The sequence below is a fragment of the Pinus tabuliformis genome, chromosome 1_1 (genome assembly GCF_031772625.1).
Source record: "Pinus tabuliformis cultivar Carrire ecotype Pingquan chromosome 1_1, CPIR1, whole genome shotgun sequence".
Classification (NCBI taxonomy): Eukaryota; Viridiplantae; Streptophyta; class Pinopsida; order Pinales; family Pinaceae; genus Pinus; species Pinus tabuliformis.
In genome coordinates this window covers 500,832,026-500,853,808 of record NC_142297.1, presented here as the reverse complement: position 1 = coordinate 500,853,808, position 21,783 = coordinate 500,832,026, and positions in this window count along the sequence as shown.

Genomic DNA, 21,783 nt, shown 5'->3' with positions numbered 1-21,783 from the left:
CAATCTCTCCTCACAAGCTTCTAAATGGGAGTCCTAATTCCAGTAGCATCTACCCGTAGAAATGTTTAGCTTTCAACCTCTCCTCCTTCTGGCCCAATGCCTGTATTTATAGTGCTCTAGAGGAAGTTATTCAGGTCCACCATCAATGGGATAATCCCCTCTTTGGATGGGATAGCTCCCTTATTGATGGGATAAGTTCCTCTTTGGTAGGGGTACATGAACCATCTGGAGGCGCTCAATACACGTCGAACAACCTTCTAGAATGCTCTAGAAATGACCACAAGTAACTTTTTAAAGATGAAACTTGCGCATTTTGACCTTTACAGGGGTACGCACCTGCCCCTTTACATATAGAGCGTACAAGTACGCAGCTTTTGTGAACATTAGGTGCGTACCCGCAGGTAAGGCCGAGAGAACCTGCGTACCCAGAGATAAACACATTTATAAAGACTTTCTCTCTTTTTGGAGTTTGACATGGAGAGCAGAGGCATAAGACTTGCCCAGGAGGATAGTATGACTGTTGATAGAGCCATACTAACTGTAAATAGTCATGGTGACATTTTTTAGTGTAACAGACGCTAACGGTCAGTACCTAAAAAATGTTTCGTCCCTGCCTCGTCGACCTTTCGAGGAGAACCCGGAACCGTTGGACGTTACATATGATCCTGTTACTCATGTTTTTCATGGGCGCCGGAATCCTCCAGGACAGCCCCAAGGACCACCCAATCAAGGCCAGCCGCCTTATGTGCAAACCCCTCAAGGGCAACCACTTTATGGCCCGCCTTACCCAGGGCAATCTGGGGGCCCGCAGGGACAACCCTACCCGGGACAACCCTCGGCCGTTGGAGGTCCGTCGTTTTCATATCAAAGTCAACCTTCTGGATATCCGGGGCAACCTGGTACCCAGCAAGGTTACCCAACTGGACAACCAAGGCAGCCTTACATTCAACAAGGCCAACCCGGTTTCCAGCAGGGGTACCCATCTGGACAAGCTGGGCAAGTTTATACTCCTCAAAATCAACCAGCAGTCCAGCAGGGATATCCTCTTGGGCAGGGGGGGCAACCCTACTTACAGCAGGGCCAACCTACTGCCCAGTCTGGTCATCTTTCCGGGCAGGGTGGGCAGCCCTACGTTCAGCAGGGTCAACCCACTGCTCAATCCATGCATCCCTCTGGGCAGCAGGGGCAGCCTGCTATACAGCAAGGCCAACCCACTGCTCAGCCTATGCACCAAGGGGGGCGGCCTATGATACAACAAAGCCAACCCTCCACCCAGTCTGTGCACCCTGGGGGGCAGACGGGCCAACCTTCTATGCAGCAAGGTCAACCCGCTGTCCGCCCTAATCGTCCATCTGGACAAGCTGGCCAACCTCAGGGTCAACCAGTTGTTCAGCCAGCTCAGTCATCTGTTCCGCAAGGACAACCCTTGGTGGTCCACGGATAGCCTGGCACTCAGCAAGTTCATCCTGCTGGCCAGCCAGGTCCATCTCAAATCCAACCGAGTCAACCTTCGGGCTAGATGATCCAAGCCCAGCCGGTTCAAGGACATTACCCTAGGCCTCAAACTCAAATGGGTTATCAAATGCAAGGTGGGCCACAGCCTCAAACTTCTTACCAGATGCAGCCTCCCTATCAGGCTCAGTATGGGGCCCAGCAGTCATATGGCTACCAGCAACTCCAGGGGCAAACTCAGTTTGCTCCTTATCAAAATTATCAACAGCCACAGGTCGCTCCTTACCAAAATTATCAGTATGCCGCACCTGTAGGGCAAGTTGTTAATACGTGGGGAGTTGGGGGGCAGACGCAGGGAGAACTGTCCGCATATGGCCAGAATCCGTATGGACAGAACTCATATGGGCAAGGTCCCTATGCACCAGGTCCTTTCGGGCCGGGTCCATCTGGACAGGGCCCATGGGGGCAACCACCACCTGGTTGGAACCCTAATGTTACCCTGAATCCGCAGCCACAAATGTCCTTTAACCCTCAGTTACCATTCTTAGCGACGTTGGAACTGCCTGATGTGTCCAAGTTAACAAATGATCCTATTTTGCATAATCCATATTGGCCACCGGTTCCAACCAAAATACCAGGTGATTGTCCAAAGTTTGATGGCAAAGCTGGTGAACACCCTCAGGCCCATGTAATGACTTATCACCTTTGGTGTTCATCGAACTCGTGGCTTGATGATTCTATCCGGCTCTGCCTCTTTCAGAGAACTCTCACTGGTTCAGCTGCTAAGTGGTACATCGAGCTGAATTGCGGCATGTTTCAAGATTTCAACTTGTTGGCTATGGCCTTCTTGACTCATTTTCAGTTACCTATTCGGTACGAGACTGGGACACATCTCCTCACGTCTCTTAAACAGGATACGGCTACGCACATCTCTGATCATATACATGAATGGAGAAGGCGTCGTCGCTTGATCAAATTTTGGATTCCTGATCAACTCCTGACCGATTGGTTCACGACTTCCTTTGTCCCTAAGATTGCAAAAGACATCGCAATGGGAGCGTGTGTAACTGAAGAGCAAGCAATCGCGCGAGCTCAGTATCTCGACTTAGTGTATTCTCAGTCAGGTACTTTCTATGAGTATTTGCCAGATGCCCCGAGGCCTGGACAGCCCAAGGCTCCACCAAAACCTTCTGTTGATGGAGTCATTGGTTCTGTGAATTCATCATCAAAGAAATCAGCCGCGAACCCTGGGAAGCAGAAACAGAATGCCTCTAACGAAAATGCTTCTCAGGGCCAATCAATTTCTGGGAGTACCTCCGAGGTAAACGCCGTTCAGTCCACCGCGGCGGAAAAATCCTCGAAAGGGAAAAAGAAAGGGAAGGCCAAAGATAAATCTGGACAGCCCAAGCAGGATCCCCCTAAGCCTCCCTCCGAGGAAGGAGCTAAGCGAAAACCTAAGTATCCTTGTCTCATTTGCGATAAGGATCACTATACCAAGGATTGCCCAAGGTGGTCCGAGGTTAGTCGACTTTTGAAAGGTGCTCCAGGGCCTCCTGCTGTGCTGAAAGAGCCTTTCCCTTCCCAGCAGACCCAAATGGTGGCAGATCCTTCTCAATCCTCTTCCTCATTCGGTTCCCAAGTGTTCATGGCTGGAACGATCCCCATCCATGTTTCGACTCGAGCGAAAGATTATCCATCTCAAGCCGGGAAAGAGCCGGAGGTTCCCTCGAGCGCTCCTCCATCTAGTTCTAGTCCCCTTCACATCGAACGGCCCAGCACTAAGACAATCCCCCGACCCCCTCCCAAAGGTGTACTCAGGAAGTCATCTTATAACCCCAATGCTCGTGCTGCTCAGCACTATAGCATTGTCGAGGACTTAGCTCAGGCTCCGTCTGCTATGTCCGCGTTAGAAGTCCTCCAGAGCTGCCCCTCCCAGAGGAAGTCCTTGCTATCAGCCATTGGTGGCATCGACCTGGCAGATTCGGATTTAATTTCTTTTGATCTCGAGGGTTTCACACAGAGACTGCCTCACCAAGTGGCTTTTCTTATACAGGTCCTCATCAATGGCAAAACGATTCACCGTACAGTCATTGATGAGGGTGCCTCGACCTGCATCATGTCCATTGCTTGCTGGAAGGCTATTGGTTCTCCTGCTCTGAGCCAGTCTCCTACGACCCTGGAAGCTTTCGATGGAAGAGAATCTCGTCCATATGGTATCCTCCCACGATTGCCTATCTCTTTAGGGAAAACCGTAGAGGTAGAGGTTGAAGTTGTTGACGCTAATCTCACTTACAACCTCCTCCTTGGACGAAGCTGGACATACGCCATGCAAGCTGTGGCTTCCTCCTTGTTCCGTGTTCCCTCATCAAGGAAGGATCGTCACGGTGGACCAGCTGTCCTTTTTTGCTTCTTCTTCTGAAGGAAATGTGCCGTTCGTGGAGCATACCTCCAAGTCATTAGTAAGTGTGGGTGCCAGACTGTTTAAAGATCCCTCTTTAATGGGAGTCTTTCCCCTCCCACCTCCGAATCTCGCCCCTGTTAACATGATTTCAGTACGTTCTGATCCATGGGTTCTTCCTCCCTTGAATCAGGAAGACTCTTGGGGCGATATGATGCCGTTGAGTCCTGCCGAGCTCAACTACATCGAGATTGTTGCTGCATCGGCTCCCCCTCCTGAACCTGCTTTTTTAAGTAGTGTTCCTGATTCATACGATCATTTCCCTTGGCTGGGTGATGAGGCCACTTCGGATCCCCTGAAGGAAATATTTCCCTCCGATGAGGCCATCATAGAGACTATGTCTCTCGAAGAGCTCCCTTGGTCAGATCACCACCATCGCTCTTCGTTTCTCCCTCCACATCCGGAAATGGTCGCATGTCTCGAGTGGTTTGCTTTATGTGTCCCATCTCCGCCCCTCCAAGCACCTGTCCAGCTATATCAAGTGTCTTCGGAGGGAAATATGGGTAACATCACGCAAACCCAGCCCATCGACATCTCTGTCAAGCCAGGGATTGTCGAGAATATTTTCATTGGAATCACATGCACTCCTGAGGAAGTTCAACTCTATACCACTTTATTTCTTGAATTTCGTGATGTCTTCGCATGGTCTTACGAAGAAATGCCCGGCATCGACCCTAGTATTGTGGTGCACGAAATACCTACTTATCCAGGTGCTAAGCCTGTTCGTCAGCGCTTACGTCCAGTGCACCCTCGAAAGGCTGCAGCCATCAAGGCCGAAGTCGAAAAGCTTCTTCTAGCTGGTTTCATCTATGCCATCCCCCTCACGGAGTGGGTGTCCAATATAGTCCCCGTGAATAAAAAGCAGGGCACTATTCGGGTCTGTGTTGACTACCGCGATATCAATCGTGCCTGTCCAAAAGATAACCTTCCTACGCCTTTCATTGATCAACTTATCGATGACTGCGCAGGAAGTGAGATTTATTCGTTTATGGACGGCTTCTCTGGCTATAACCAGATCAACATAGCCCCTGCAGACCAGCATAAGACAGCTTTCATTTGCCCTTGGGGCACCTTCGCTTATAAGAAGCTTCCTTTCGGTCTCAAAAATTCCGGTGCCACCTTCCAGCGTGCGATGTCATATGCTTTCCATGATATTCGACACATCGTACAGCCTTACCTAGATGACCTTCCAGCTCATTCAGCTAAGCGTCAATACCATCCATCTCATTTACGCGAAATTTTTCTCCGCTGTCGACACTACCGTATTCGACTCAATCCGCATAAGTGTGTCTTCTGCGTAGAATCTGGCCGACTACTTGGGTTCATCATCTCCCGGGAAGGCATCTGTCTGGATCCCCTCAAAGTCGAGGCCATTTTGAATCTTCCTCCCCCTGCCTCTTTGCAGCAATTGCAGAGCTTGCAGGGTAAAGCTAATTTTCTCAGACGATTCATTCTGAATTATGCCGAAGTGGCTAAGGGTTTCACACGGTTATTAAAGCGAGACACACCCTTTCGTTGGGATGCTATCGCCTAGGAATCTTTCGAGCGCCTTAAAGACCTTCTTGTCTCAGCTCCGCTCTTAAGACCTCCAAACTACCACCGTGATTACACTCTCTATCTAGCTGCCACTGACACCACCATCAGCATGGTTCTAGCGCAGGACGATGATGCTGGCACCGAGCACGTTATCTATTATCTTAGTCGCAACCTTCTGGATACGGAAACTCACTACGCATATGTCGAGAAGTTGGCATTAGCAGCTGTCTGCGCCGTCCAACGATTCCGGCATTATATCCTATTGCGCACAACGACCGTGATCTCTGACTGCAACCCCATGACTTACATTCTATCGCGCCAATTGCTGGGGGGCAAATACTCGAAGTGGATTGTAATCCTCCAAGAGTTCAACTTGGAATTCACTACGGCCAAGTCTAAGAAATCTCTGGTCTTTGCTGAACTGCTATGTTCCTTACCATCTCACTCTGCACCATCTCGTTCGGAGGAGCATATCCCGGATGAAACATTGTTTCTCATCAGCACCCTCGATCCGTGGTACGGGGACATTATCGTATATTTGCAGACGTCTTCCTTCCGTCCAAATGTATCGAAAGATGCTCGACGGCGAATTCATCACCAAGCTCAACCCTATCGCATTTTTGGCGATACCCTTTACCGCCTCGGCGTTGATTCTGTTCTCCGCCGATGTTTGACTCTCGAGGAAGCTGAGCGGGTGTTAAATGACTGCCACTCTGGTGCTTGTGGCAGTCACATGTCCGGATATGCTACCGCCCAGAAAATTCTCCGTGCTGGTTACTTCTGGCCTTCGATCTTCAAAGATTGCATTCTTGCCGTTCGCGCATGCCATGAATGCCAAGTATACCACCGGAAAATGCGTGCTCCTCCCGCACCACTGCACCCTGTTGTCACCGTCAGTCCATTTGCCAAATGGGGCATCGATTATATGTCCTATAACCCTCGCTCGGCCGGGGGGCATGGGTACATCATCGTTGCCGTGGATTATTTCACCAAGTGGGCCGAAGCGATGCCTACATTGAATGAAGACGGTTACACAGCGGCGCAGTTTTTATTTAATCATGTCATTACTCGTTTCGGAGTCCCTCAGGCTATTGTCACGGATCACGGAAAGCATTTCCGTAATCACATGATGACGGAACTAACGACCGAACTAGGCTTGCATCAAGATAGTTCGACACCGTACTATCCACAATCTAACAGTCAAGTCGAGGCCGTGAACAAAGTTTTGATCACTATGCTTCAACGCACCGTCAATACGCACAAGTCTAATTGGCATCTGATGCTGTTCCCGGCCTTGTGGGCCTACCGGACTTCTGTGAAGGACGCCACCGGTTTCACCCCGTTTCAGTTGGTTTACGGACTGGAGGCCACCCTTCCCGTCGAGTGTGAGATTCCTTCGTTGAAATTAGCTGTCGAGTTGCTTCCCAACACCACTCTGGTGGAGGAATGGCTTCTTTACCTAGAACGGTTAGACGAGACTCGTCGTTTAGCTTCTCTGGCTATCGAAGCACAAAAGAAGAGAGTCAAGGCTCACTTTGACCAGAACATTCATCCTCGTTCCTTCGTTGAGGGAGATCTAGTACTGCTCTACGATCAAGCTAAAGATAAGCTGGGGGCAGGAAAACTCGAATCCATGTGGCTAGGTCCCTATATCGTGAAAAGAGTTTTACAAAAGGGCACATATGAGTTGATTGATTACGAAGGAAATCCTCTTGACAAGCCCCGTAACGGGCTGTATTTGAAGAAATATTATGCATGACTTCGTGCACTCAGTTTGTACATACGCATGTTTAGTGTGTTTTGTGTGTGCATGATTTCATGTTTTGCTTTGGTGTGAAGGCGTGTTTGCCTCTTATTGTGTTTTCTCTTTCTTGTGCAGATGTCTAGTGCACCTTATGTCGGTTTCGCTGATGGCGCCTGCCGTAGTACTTGCAATTTGTCCTCTGCGGCGTGGGCAATCTATGATCCTCACGGAGAGTTGCTAGATCTTCAAGGAGTTTGCCTCGGTCGTACCACTAATAATGTTGCCGAATACAGTGCCGTAATTGAGCTACTAGCCGAAGCAGTTGATCTCGGCATTCGTGCAATGATGGTAAACCTCGACTCCCAGCTGGTCATTCATCAACTCAACGGGCGATATTCCGTCAGAGACCAACGTATCCTAAGGTTGTATCTATGTGTCAGATTGTTAGAAAGGAATTTTGACTATATAACATATCAACATATTCCGAGACGATTAAACACGTTGACTGATGCATTTGCGAATCATGTGTTAGACAGACATTTGCGAAATAGATAAACATCATACAAGAAAACATAGAAAGCATAGTAGAGTAAAGCATATGTAAATAAGATATTTCCCAAGCATAGTTTGCATGCGTGCAGTGTGTTCTTTTAAGCTTGCATTTAAAAAATTAAAAAGACATGGGTCATGTGTTGTGTGATTCATACATAAGATTACATTTGTACTGAACATTTGCGCAACATAAACAAACATCATCACATGTAGCAAGATCCATCCAAAAATCGGTATGTATATGTATATATATCGTGTGGCGCACTAAGGCGCTCAAAAATAAGTGTATATGTCAAAAATGGAATCACTGTCCTCGGTACATCCGAGACATATGTCTCTCAAAACATCAGTGGAAATAAACACTGTGCTGGGTTATGCTCTCTGTAGCATACAGCCGCTCGTGCTACCCGCCTCAAAAGGCGGTGCATCCTGGGTGCCACCCCCACTGTGTGGATCTGGTGCTCTATAGGGACATCCTCGACCCCCTGATAGTCCGGTACACCCTCTAGCAACCCCTCAAGGTTGCGAGCTATAGTCTCTGTAGTGTCAACTCCTGGAGGAACTAAGGCCAGGGCTCTGGCTCCTTGCCCCTCCCTCCGTGCTGACGGTGCTAGGCCTATGGGTCTCGTGGGTCCCACATCTGCACCCAGTGACATCTGTCAAGACCTGTACATAAAAAACCAAAAACATCAAAAAATTTTAAAATGAGATCAAGTGACATACCTCCATCATCCCAATGCTCTCCTGCGGGCAGCGGCATGTCAGGGTCGTTGCGGAAGTCCATGCCCGCATACGGCCAATCCTCGACAAAGATGACCTGTCACTCCAACCACTCTCTGAAATACACCCCCCAAGCCACTGGGCGACCACCACCTCCACGTGGCATGACGCGGGCCCATCGACTGGCCCTCATATCCCGAGGACCGCTAGGTGGATCCACAGCCATGGTCTGTAGCTGTAGAGTCGGCACCCGCTCCAGCATGAGCGGCAGAAGAAGCGACCCATACGCGAACTGTTTCGACTCTCCACGGCGGCAGTTGCTTAGTTTCCTCTTCATGCTAATGGTCACAGCAGTCACCCAGTCAAAGACGGTGGGCTGTAGGCACTCCAGAGCTAACAACAGTTGGTTCTTCGAGGCCTCATGGTTGGCCAAGGAACCCGCTGCCCGTGTCACTAGGAAGAGTATCGTGCGGAGAGGCATGTCCCGCACTGTCGGGATACCAACCTTCCCGCTCTGTGTCTTTTCGGCTCCGGGGCATACTCTCGCCATCAACTGGTCCAGAGTCTCACCGCTGGGTCGCTACCCCTCCAGGATGGGCCTCTGACCCCGGCGCGACAAACCAGTCAAGAAATAGATATCCGAGGCGTCGAACTCGATGTCTTGGCCGCGGATGGTGAATTTTCCGCCTATTGGGTTCCAAGCTCTGATCAGGAACTCCAGCAAGTCAGGTTGTGCCCTCAGGCACGAAGTCAGGAAGAACTTCAGGAAACCGCATGCCCGCATTGCATTCCGGCATTCGGCAAGTGCATATGCGGCTATATCTTCGTTATCATGGGCTCTCTCTTGCCATACAAAAGCCATTTTGCCCTGCAAAGCCATGAAGAAACATTAGAATGTTGTTTGTGGAAAATTGTACGTTCATTTCATAAAAAATCAAATTTTTCCGTGCCAGCGCGACTATTTTAAAAACAGTCGCGCTGAAAATGGTGCCCCTGTGTTTTTTCATTGGGTCAGCGCGGAAGCACACGTGTTTATTTTAAATCGATCAGCGTGGTCCCGAGCGGGAAATCTGCGTTGACCGAGAGCGCATCCACGCTCAAAGAATTCACCCAAATGGGCAAATTCCACCGTTAAAATGCTTAAAAAGGAACTCAAAATGGAGCGCATGGCAAGGGGAACCTACCTGGAGCAAGCCGTTCGATGAATGGTGTCCGCACGGGGAAGAATTCGCTCCGTCAACTTCGCAGCTTCACAACGTTCTCAAAGGCTCAATATGGTAACAATGGTAAAAATGACTATTTACCCTTCTATTTATAGTAAAAATGGCTTAATTAACTATAGATTTTACAAATACGGGTCTTTGTCATGCTTTTACCATGGATTTAGCACTAGTACCACTGAATTATGCCTATATGCGTGTTTTAATATGTTTTTCACACATATCGAACGGATTTACGCGGGTATTTTTACTGTGCAGGTCTTCAGAAACGGTGAAGTCATAATGGTCCTAAATGCACTTGGTCCCAAAAAATGTCGTCTTTGAGCTCTTTTCCGACATAAATCAAGAAAAGATTGCCGAGCTTCCCCTCGGCTCGTTAAAGGGAATGAGAGGCGGTCATTTTAAGCTCTTTTTCCGACCGTGTAACTTAAACAGATTGCCGGGTGTTTGTCGTTTCGCACTCGTTATTGGCTCTAAAACAACGTGTTTTCGACTGCTTTTTTACTTTTTCGGGTCGAAGGCACTATTTACGAAAAGTACTCCTCGATCGTAATGGTCGGGTGGTTCTTTCGGGCATTGTTTTATACTTTTTCGGGCTCGGGAGACACAACTTTACGAAAAAGGACCCCCCTGGAGTTTCCTTTTCCGCTGTCTTTTCAGACTCTCTAAACAAGAAAAGACGCCGAGTTTTTCCTTTGTCAGGCTCGTTAAACACTTGATGACATCGGGCATCGTCGAAATGACACTCTTCAAGCATATGCTATCCCCGTCAAGCTTGTCACCCAAAAATAATCGGGGTACCTGCCAGAAATGGTGGGGAAAATGGAACTGCAATTATCGCGTCGGCAGTATGTCGCTCTTGAACATGGCACTGGTCTGCATTCGTGTCGGGTGGGATTTTCTCATTTTGTTTCACAACTGGCCTCCGTGGGTACGGGTTATCCTATTTGACCTCTCATTTTCTCATTGCCGTCGTCATCATACCCTCTGCTCATTTGATGTCAAATACTGCCAAATCCACTGTCGTGCCGCCGATATGTTCAAGAGAAGTTGACCTCTGCAATAATACAACCTCATCTGCTATCTCACACAAATCATTTTACCTCTGTCTCGTGTCGATGATGTGGGAAACATTATGGCCCACCTTCGATCAAGGTCACTTCCTGTCGACTTCAGCTCATTATCCGGGAAGGTGACTTAGAGACTCCCTCCAGGTGCCTTAGAGCCTGCATGCCTCAATGGCAGGTTCTTCATGTTCGACGCGAGGTTTTCATCATTGGCCTCCGATCGAATGATTCTGCGGGTGTTCGACACCAGCTCATTGATTCACACGCCGCAGATTGTACCTATAGTACCTTGAGGACCATTGTCATTATTGGTGGTACCTCTCGCGTCTGTTAACAGTTTTCATCACTGACTGGTAATCAGACGATGTTCATGCATGTTCGACTTCAGCTCACGTATTCACATGCTTGGACTTGTACTTTTGTTTGGGTCGGGACGGAGCGCAAGACCCTGGATCTCTGCCTATTATTGTCTAGGTTGCGATTTTGTGGATGATCATTATATGACTCATTGATGGATGGCTACGCCCATACCTGAGTCCTCATGGATGGCTGCGACCATACCTTATCATTGTTCTGGTCTCTTTAGCTGGGTGGCTGCGTCCATTCCGCAGACCTTTTCGCATGTCTTTCGGATGGCTGCACCCATGCCTAGACTGCATGTACTTGATTATCAGAGATATTCGGTCCTTCCTGGTGGTGTTCCAGTTCGGCGAGTTTCGTAGAGCATTTCACCCCTCCCACTCTCTCGGTCTTCATGCTTTAGGGGGCATCTGTTACACAGTAATTTGTCACTGTCTCCCTCTCAGTCACCCTATTGTGTCAGGAGTTCACAATAATCAAGCTCATGCCTTCTGAACTGGCCAAAAACCCACTTTTCCAAAGTTTTCTTCATCAGCGCGTCTGTTTCTAAAATATCCGCGCTGACTGGCGCTTCATAACAGGCCGCGTGCGCTGCCAGCGCGGAAGCACACGCCTTTCCCGCACTGATCGAATTTCATGGCCAGCGCAGCCTCTGTTTGTATTTACCCGCGCTGACATACCCTTTTCCATTATGTCTTTGCGATGTCAGCGCGCCAGACCAGTTATGCACCCGCGCTAATCCAGTTTAGGCGAATTTGTTCCAACAGCCAGCCTTCCAGATAACTCCAGACTTGGTTGTTGGCTTTGTGAGTATCGCCTCCCTTCTATGGCATGTCTGTTCGACCCTTTGCAACTACTTCCCCTTGAAGATAAGCTCATCCTTCCACCATTCAAGGAGACTCCTTCTCCTATATAAACCTCTACCATTACCATGAGCAGCTAGTTTGGAATAGCTTGGATTGTGTGGAGATTATAGTGCTCAGATTGCTGCTACTATAGGTAGTTGGTGTGATAAGTGTGGAAGTGCTTGATAGCTTAGGGAAGGTTATGTTGTGTTGCTTGGGTGAGAGAGAGAGTTTCTTGTCTTGGGAGAATCATTTCCAAAGGTGAATTCTTGAGACACTTGCTGACTGGCCCCTCCTGAGAAGGATACCGACGTCAGAACATTTGGTTGTACTCTTCTCTGCTTGATTAATAATAGATGACTGCTATTATTGTTCCATTCTCATTTTTCTATGCAATGGTTAATGTGAATTACATCTTTTCTGACTGATGTATGGTTGCTTTTATTAGATTTCACGCTTGTGTTTGTTTCCTCTTCGTGTGTGCAGGTGTCTGTTCGCGGAGATCGCGGAGGATTGTGACCGGCCAGGGCGAAGGAGCGAAGGTGGCATCTCTTCATCAAACAACGGTGCTGGAATCCAAGTAGGTGCTCTTTTCCTATCTTTTAATTGCAATTAGGAACTTGTGTAGTAGCATTGACCGATTGTTGCTAGACCCGCTCTGGGCTAGTAGGGATCGCCTCTATCTGTAGAGGGGATTTACCTCTCCAACACCTTCAAAATAATAAACCTAATAGAAAATTGATACTTTCAAATGTATTTCAACAGTCGTGAATAAAATTACATTAATCAACCAACAATGACTCTAACCTCTTATAAGTATAGATCTGGAATAATGTGTGTCTGTAGATAACTATTTCTGCTCCATAATGAAGCCTTATGGCTGCAATATATTTCGAACCCGATTATATGCTTTAGCGTGTACTAGAAAGCCTTTGTAAGGCTTGAATTTGGAAGAAAATTGCCCAATCCCTATCACTCACCAGTTTGAAATGCACAAAGCCTGTTAATGAGTGTGATTGTTCTAAAAAGGATGGGCTTTCATGCTAAAATAAATCTCATATCTGATTAAAATCCTCTACAAGTCACATTCATCCTTGAACTGGTCCTTCCACTTGAGTATGGCATTCCACACCTCCTAGAACGCACCCAAATTTCTATTTTATGGTCACAACAATGAATTAATTGGTTTCAGAAGGCTCCTACAACTCTTAAAAAAGCCTCTATACCTGCTTCAATGGTTTTTCCTTCCATAGATATCCTATATGCGCCCTAAGGAAAATGGATGATTTTCCTTAGGTATATTTATCAGCATAGATTGTAACTTAGGGAGAATGTGCCCCTATACAACAATTTGGCCTTCTAAATCACAACTAATAGTAGCTGATGAGCCTTGGTATTGCAACAAGAATGGTACAACTCCAAAGGCTACCGACTTTAATTATCAACCCAGGTTTCTTACAAACTTAAGAGGTATTGGCACTATATGTGTAACATACAATGTGTCATTCCTTTGTTGTCATGATGTAATGGAATGCATGTACTGAAGTCAAATCCTAAACTAATTGTAGAAAATGAAATGTTCGAAATGGAACCTTAACCTATTGAGAGAAAGAAAGTACAAGGAAAGAGACTGAAATCAAATGCTAAAACACTATTTGCTTCAAAATAATGCTAATTTAACATTTATGCAATCCTACTGTCCTAAGCATGCAGATTCAAACCATCAAACCTTCTACTGTTGTGCATGTAAATGAATAAAATAAATATGTTTTTCTTTTTGTCTTTTTTCATGTGAGAGTGTGAAAGCTAATCCCTTTTGGTGATATGGCAGGTGGCTTGGAGATGATGGTGGATGGTTGGAAGGCTTGGGAGACCCTTATGTGACCTTGTGTGGATTCCTGAAGGTTTTCCCTCAATTCGGCCTCAAAACAGGCCACTACAGGAAAACCTACATGATGTGCTAAAAACCTACAAGATCCCCTTAAAACCTACAGGATACAGCCGAGAGAAAAAGGATGAATTTTGAAGGTGATTGAAAGATTGTGGAAGGTGGTTGGTGGATGGAATGAGGAAAGGGAGTACCTAGGACCACTTCAAAACTCAAAACCAAAGTTGGGAGATGGATAGATTTGCTCAAAAAACTTGGAGAAGTTTCCTTGTGAAATGATGAAATTGGTGAGGGTTTAATAACCAAGAAAATAAAATCCAAATTGGATGGGACAAACTTATTTATTAACTAGGATGTTTTAGGTCCCTATTCCAAGTGGAATCACTCAAAATGACTTTTGTTAACCCATGAAAAAAATAAAAAACATTACTAGTCGAAAATCTATAAATTTGAAAACTAGTGAGCTAGTAAATCTAAAAAATGCCTAACCAAATCAAGTGAAAATGCAATCGGGTAATTTTTGTTATGATCTAGAATTTTTTTTGATATAATGAAAGTGGAAACAACTTGATTGAATCTTATTATAATTTTCTAAAAATAGCATAAATTTATTGTTTTTTTGCTAAAAAGGAGGTCCAACAATCTAGATTTGGGAATAAGAAGGCTAATCCAAGCAGCTCAATGATTATTATGAAATTCCAAGGTTTTTGCAAGGATGAAATAATTCTTGTGATCCTACAAAAGAACTTACATCAACCATTTAACTAGATCCTACAACAAGAAATCATTAATACTAAATGCAGAAATAGAAAGAAATAAAAACTAGAGATGCATGTGAATAAGTAGTGAAAAGAAGGAAATAAAATCATACAAAAGGGCTCTAAGGCTCCTGGGATGGCCAAGCCCAAGGAAACTTAGAGAACTATGGAAGAGAACAATATTTAGAAGCTGAACATGACACCAATCTTCATTATTTTCATCAACAGAATTACATCCATGCAAGAGAATACAATGGATTTGTGCAAGAAAATACAATGGAGCTACAAAAATACAAGTTCTCTCCACAATAACACTAATGAAAATCTATATCTAGAGGAAAATTCGACTTTTTACTTATAAAAAATGATTAGGAATCATTCCCCATGAATGGAGGAAGCTTTCCCCACCAAAATCCCTTGATTAGTGGATCTGGTCCCTAATACTAGGAATCTGCATTAAATGGCAGGGAACACATTCCTAGATTTTCTCAACCACTCCCTAGAGCCAAATTTGACTTGGTACTTATACAAAATGTTTAAGAATCATTCCCCATGAAATGAGGAAGCTTTCCCCACCAAAATCCCTTGATTAGTGGATCGGGTCCCTTGATTAGTGGAACACATTCCTAGATTTTCTCAATCATTGGAGTTCCACAATCTGTGCCATAATTCCATAATATCTTGTTGATTTATTATTTATTATTGATCTTCCTGTAGTAGGGAACAAGTCCCTAAATTATCTCCTCCTCCAAATCTTCATAATCTGCCCAATATTCTCATAATATTCCACAAAAATAAATAATATTAGGCACAAATATCCAATTATTCATAGACCTCCCTAATGAACATATTAAATTTAAAAATAAACTATCTAATGCAGAAATAGAGGTTTAATGTGCTGAAGGATGGTGATAGGCCTTAAATTATTGTTTAATTTAGAGGCATGGGCCTTAATTTATGTCTAATTTAGAGGCCCATCATACCCCCTGCTGAAAGTGTTGCTCATCCTCTAAGCAACTTAGTGACCTCATTATGCCTCATCCATGGCCCTGGTGGCCTCTCTCTTTTGCATTAAGAATCTTGGCTGTAATTTCTACAAGGACAAGCCCAAAAACATAATTGTGAAAAGAAAATCATTGTTTCTTGAGACCATTTTCTTGCCTTCTTGCCCTTTATTAAAGATGGGTTCTTGAATATTTTTCAGTTTGGCAAGGTCTTCCACACCCTTATCATCCTTCTGCTACCTTGTTCCGCCATTTGGACACCTCTAACAACTTCAAAATTCATTTAGATGAGAACTAGGACATCCTGTAGAAATTCTTGTCAAAATTACAGGAAACCCTGTTAAAACTACAGGATACCAATTTGGGCATAAATGATAGTCTGAGGTTAGGGAAGGCCCTCAACTTGACTCCCATGTTTTTTTCCAATTTCTAGGCCTTGGAAAAAAGCTAGAAAGAGATTGGAGAACTCTTGGAAAGCATCTTTTCATCACTGTAGTTTGAATTTTGTTTTGATGATGAATGCCTCATTTCCTTTTGTTGCCTTCTTCTTCTCTCTTGTGGCCTAGATGACTACCTAATGGCCTTGGAGTTCTTTGTTTTGATTAGGTCTCTCTTAAGCTCTGCCATCTTGGGGTTTAGCATAATTTTTTGATTTCTTCCTTCTTGTAGCAACATTCTTCCTTCTTGTAGTAGTCATTCCTCCCCTTTCAGGGTCTTCTAACTGTATGGGGGTGATGAGAAATGATGAAGAGGGATTGGATGATGATGCTAAGGCTCAAAGGGAGTAGTGTAGGTTTGTGAAAATGGAGAGGATGCTCAAGAATGAAATGGGATGGACGAATGATGAATAGATAGGGAATATGAAGTGGATGGAGGGCTTGGAGTGTTGTGGTGACTTTACCTTTGCAAAAAATTCTTCTTTTAACTACTGTCCTCATTCCTTGAAATCATCACCCTTCATAATTTGATTTTTCAACATTGCATGAGTGAAGGAGTGAGCTGCAATTAACTAGTTGAAGGAGGTTGTGGCTGCTGACCCATCCTTAGCTTATAAAACCTCTTCTCTCATGCATTGACAACAAATGTCTAACTATAATATGCTCAAGAGAAGAGGTCAAGAATGTTGCATACTTGTACCTACCTGATGGTTGTTGGAGAGACATGCATGCTGCTACTGAGTTGATGTTGATGTGCAGGTGTTGGATGGTGATGTTGATGATCCTGATGCTACTACTAAGCTCTGGAGGAGCTTCTTTGACTGCTAGATCTCCAGGCTAAAGCTGACTACAAGTCTTTGGCTACTTCATCATCATATCCCCTCAATTTTTCAAAGAAACCCATCCCATTGTGCCTTGTGAAAATCTCTAGTACAGGAGGGTTGATGAATCCTCATTGTGTTGATGGGTTCCCCCTATCATTTTTCTCTAATGGATGGAGGTTTGTATATGTCTCATACCAAATTTAAAAATTTTGTGCATACAATTCCATTATGTTGCAATCACTTTCAACAAACTAGAAGGGTTGTTTTATGTTCCTTTCACCTTGAAACATGTGGGGAAATGTAGAGCCTACCACCTTAACACTGCTTGATGAAGCCAACCTCTGGTTCTCCCTTTTAAAACTACTCACTGCCAATCTTGTACGTGTTGTTTTGTATCCTGTAGGATCTCAGGGAATCCTGTATGTTTTCAGGACATCAACTTGTTTTGTTCATATCTCATAAATGGTAGAATGGGTTGAATGAAACGTTCTGAGCATTTTTCCATCATTATTATGCACCTCCCCAAAAAAAAAATTGGTCAATCGATGCACGTATTTCGAGAAAAACTAAAAATTGTTGAAGGTTATGGAGGTCGATTTTTTGGAAACTGTGCACTAGAATTTGCTGAAATTTCTTAGGCATGTTACCATCATCCATATGCATCTCTCCATGAAACAACTTTTTAAATGGATGCATGCATGTCAAGAAAATGCAAAAATGGGCATAGGTGATGAAGGCAAATTTCTCGAAAACTATGCACTAGAATTTGTTGAAATTGCTTGAGCATGTTACCATCATTCATATGCATCTCCCCCTGAAACAGCTTGGAAAATGGATGCATGGTTTTCAAGTTATGGAAAAATCAAATTTCTGCTCTATGTATTTTTGTATCCTGTAGGAAAACAGAGCATCCTATAGTTTTTTAGGACAACAAGCACACTGAATGGTAGAAGCTTGAGAATGATGGGTGGATGGTGAAAATAGATGAGGGTGATGGATTGGCATGGTTTTGGCCTTGTTGGAACATTTGAGCAAAGGAGGAGAAAGTCAAAATTTGACTTCTTTTGACTAGGCCTGACCAATTTTTCTTTTGGTACCAACTTGTTCTTGTTGCTTGCAAATGTTGGAGAGTACATGCATTCATCAAAGATGTGCATGGAGCAAGGATTTCTTTTATTTTTTCTCTTTTTTTTTTCTTCTAGACCTACTAGCCACCTCAATGAGGTTTTCAACTAGTAGGTTTGCGTAGGTGCCTCAAAGGAGGTTTTCACCTAGGATCTTTTCTTTTTTCTCTTTTTTTTTTGTTTCCAACCCATTGAACACCTGATGGAGGTTTTCAATCAATGAGCCAATCTGAGGCACCTGCAGGGAGGTTTTCACCTAAGATTTTTATTTTTTTCTTTTATTTTACACCCTTTTTTTTACCCTACTCTACTTGAAAAACAAAATCACTTTCATGTATAAGAATACTTACAATGGAGCCATGTGCACATCAAGATGATAGACAAAATGATGTGTAGGCCTGAAATGTATGTTTTGACATGTACCCGGATTTCAGAGACCAAATGATTTGACTTTAAAAGGATCAAACATAGTTGAAGAAGAGACTAATGATCCATCTTGTTGATTTTGTGGAACCAAACCTCAATATAACTTTGACATCCTTGGTTTTCTTGCTTATCTGGATCATTCTTCACGTATTCTTCTACCATGACCTTCAAATCTTTTTATTTTTGCTGATTGTTCTCTTGAATACATGAGGGAGCTCTCTCGATCTTTGATTTTGATGTCTGCTCTTCATCAAGTGCAGCCCATGATTCTATGGTCTTCTCTTTTGAATCTTATTCTTTTGGTTATGGTCCTTCAATGATATCAAGAGAATCTCTTTTTTGCAATACTCTTCCTAAGCTATGGTGAATACCATTGATCTCAAGAGGATATGTTTGGAAGTGTTGTACCTCATCATTGTAAGTGGGTTGAGCTACTTCAATGTGTGGATTTGGAAATGGTGGTACGGTGATCCAGGTGGCTCCAAGGACAAACATAGGACAAAGAGGGCTTATGGAAGCTCGAAAATCAAAGTGATTAGAATGTTTTCGAGCTAGGACCAAAGCGTAGATCTTATCGTCCTAATCGCAACAGTGCAAACGGTTTGTCAATTCGAGCTCGTATGAGGGAGAATGAGCCAGTCAAAGTTTTGGTCAAAGTTGGATTGTGGGCCAGGTTTAAGTGTCCTACAAATTGATCGACCCCAGAGTGTGAAATCTAGCTCTCGAAAGTGGGTAAAATTGTGGCCTTATTAAATTGCCCAATATCCCTTGAAAGATTTGAAAAAAAACTCATTTTAGTAATATATATATATATATATATATATATATATATATATATTTGGGGTGGTGGGCCACCAACCTTGCCACCCCCACAACCAACATATAACAAATTATATTTAAAATTGGCCGACGGGCGATGACCCCCATCAGCCCCCAACCCAACCCCCAACTGCATACATTAAACACAATGTTAAAGGGATAGACGAGCCACCTCCGGTGGACCCGGCCCACACCCCATCACCCACTGCACATGCCATATCAAATGAAGGGCTGACATGGATTGAACCGCCTGTTCCACGTGGGATGGCCCCCACTAGGCAGCCCCATGTGGTGCGTACACCAACTAAACCTCACCACCAACAACCGTTAATACAACCCATTTAACTAATGGCCCAATCCTATTTTAATAACTACAGCGCATTGGTTAAGGGGCGGGCCACCCAATGCGGACCCGACCCCAAAAACAAACAATGCAGTTTAAAAAAAAAAATAAGGGTATTAATATGGAGGGGTTGGGGTTTGACCACCCGACCTCCTCCTTGTAATTTTCCTTACTTACCAAAACGCCAACGACACTCCTTGGTTTATCCATCGACACTTTTTTATATAAACCCTCATTTTCTTAAGATCGAGGAGCATGGAGGAGCCAAGAGCACGCACAGAAATCAAGACAACTTTAAATTAATTTATTGCAGGTGGAACCATGATTGGGTGAAATTCTCAGGAGGGTGAAATTTTTGCAGTGTCCAAATTAGACAAATTTTATGTCGATCTTACACCTCTTAGTGACACGAAACTGATGGCGCAGTCATTTTCCTGATCTAAGTAGCAGACCTTCAGATGACCCATAGGAGGGAATGGTTGAGGAATCTAAGGGGAATCTAAAAGATTCCTTAAGCCCCAGATTTTCACTTTCTCAGAATTCAGAAATTTGATAGTCAATTTTGCACTATTCAACGCCACAAATATGAAGGTGCATTCAGATTTCCCATTTGAGCATTTCATTTTTCAGCCACTTTTCAAAGTGGAGTGCAGGTGTCAACATTCATGTGTGAGCAGTCATTTCCATGCAATTAGACGCCACAAGATTGATGGTACGGCCAGCTTCAGCAGTTTGACATCGTTTTCTTCAGATGGCCCCAGGATGTGAGGTATATGCAGTGTGTTCATGTACTTCTTTTTTCCACGAGATGCATTGTGCTGCATAGATCCCTGTTTGTTGTTTGATGTGGGATCTTGTTTTCTTACTTGTTTCATGATTCCTACTTGATGTGATGTGGAATCATCTTTGTGATGTACTTGTTGTCATGATTCATCATGTTTTGTTTGAGATCCATTTTTTGTTATGTTGATGGGATACTCATTTGTTGCATGTATGTTTTCATTGAGATCCCTTTTATGCCATGTTGGCGGGATGCTCATTATCATCATGTGTGAGCTTAGGTCATACTGATAGGAGTCATTTCTTAATAAGAGTTCTGGCAACGAAGCATCTCTTGGAGCCACTCCTATGTGAGGGAATTTTCCTTATATGATAGCGACATCACCACCTATGTACATCATCACGATTGACAACACTTAGTGCAGTGGCCTACACCATCTTGACATCGGGGCCCGAAGACGTAGTCCCTCCTGGACGAACTTCATTATCAATGTCTTGATTTCTCTATTTCTGATGATTGTCATGCTCCTTTATGCTATTTTAATTGAAATTCTAACAACATCATGAAAGTAAAAGATCTTCGTTAAATCCAGGAGTTGAGTCAACTCGGATCAAGTGGTATCAGAGCGGTCTTTGTGTGGATGTGACTTGCAAGCATGAACAATGGAACGTGCAGCGACAGAGGATGAAAGACAATGTACGAGAGCATGCTCAAATTTTCCAAAAGCGTGGAAATAATGTATGAATCTCTACAAAAAGAGACAAAGGAAAAGGAACGATTGCAGCTTCAGTTGCAAGCGACGGAAGAGGCCCTGGAAGAACTGAAGCACAACAACCAAAATATTTAAACAGATAATGCTGAATTGAAGATGCGGCTACATGAAGAGAAAGAGGAGAAACAGAGTTTGCTACAACAACTGCAAGATAAGGACGAGGCCTTGGATAAGCTGCAACATGACCCATGTGGGGTAAAAATAATTCTTTGAATTCATGCATGTGTCCTGATGATGATTTCGTTGTTTTTGAAAATCATACCACAGGAATTGGCTCCAAGCTGTTGAAGAAAATGGGGTATGAAGGAAAATCTTTGGGCATTAATGGCCAAGGCATTGTCAAACCCATCAAAGTAGAGGAATTACCCCATCAAGTAGGACTTGGGTATGTCAGAAAGGAAGTTGGGGAGTGCACCGAGACGGCTAGTGAACCAACAACAACAGATGATGAGAAGCGCTCATCAGTTCTTTCCAAATCGACGGTGGAGGTAAAAGATGTTGATTTCCTTTCAGTTTCATCTTCACATGGTATGATTTCTGTTGGAGATTTGGAGATCTAAATTATAGGGACAAACATGAGGCTCCTTACAAGGACGAGGCACGAGGAGGAAGAAAAACTTGGTGTTAATAACCAAGGCATAACTCAATCATTG